This window comes from Lasioglossum baleicum, chromosome 1 (assembly GCF_051020765.1).
Source record: "Lasioglossum baleicum chromosome 1, iyLasBale1, whole genome shotgun sequence".
In the NCBI taxonomy this organism is placed as follows: Eukaryota; Metazoa; Arthropoda; class Insecta; order Hymenoptera; family Halictidae; genus Lasioglossum; species Lasioglossum baleicum.
Genome location: NC_134929.1, coordinates 10,280,207 through 10,280,533, shown reverse-complemented (window position 1 = coordinate 10,280,533; position 327 = coordinate 10,280,207). Strand labels below are relative to the sequence as shown.

The following is a 327-nucleotide window of genomic DNA, read 5'->3' as shown; positions in this document are numbered from 1 at the left end:
CTGCAAGAAGACGAAACGTAGACTGGTTAGCTGGTCTGCGTATTAGGTTTGGGATCGGGAATGATGGTTTGTTTTGAAAGGTTAACCGGCTTGTACAGGCTGATTATTTCTGTTCGTCGATCACCTTGATCAATGATTAAAAATTCATGTGAACCTTCAACTCCAAAAACGTTCTGCCCCTCGAACACGACTCGCTTGAAAGCGACCAAGGTAATCATCGAACAGGAAAAACTGGCTGCGATTAGATACACGCTGGCAATGAAAAGGATCTTTTCTTCTAGAAGGGAACGATTAGATCACCGGGTGGCGCCGCAGGCGACCCGACGA

At 46.5% G+C, this 327-nt stretch overlaps 1 protein-coding gene across 4 annotated transcripts in view; it reads right to left on the bottom strand.

Annotated features, from left to right (window-relative positions):
- LOC143210500 (uncharacterized) overlaps nucleotides 1-327 on the bottom strand; it is a 151,006-nt gene that overhangs the window by 8,593 nt on the left and 142,086 nt on the right. The gene's annotated exons all lie outside the window — the stretch shown is intronic.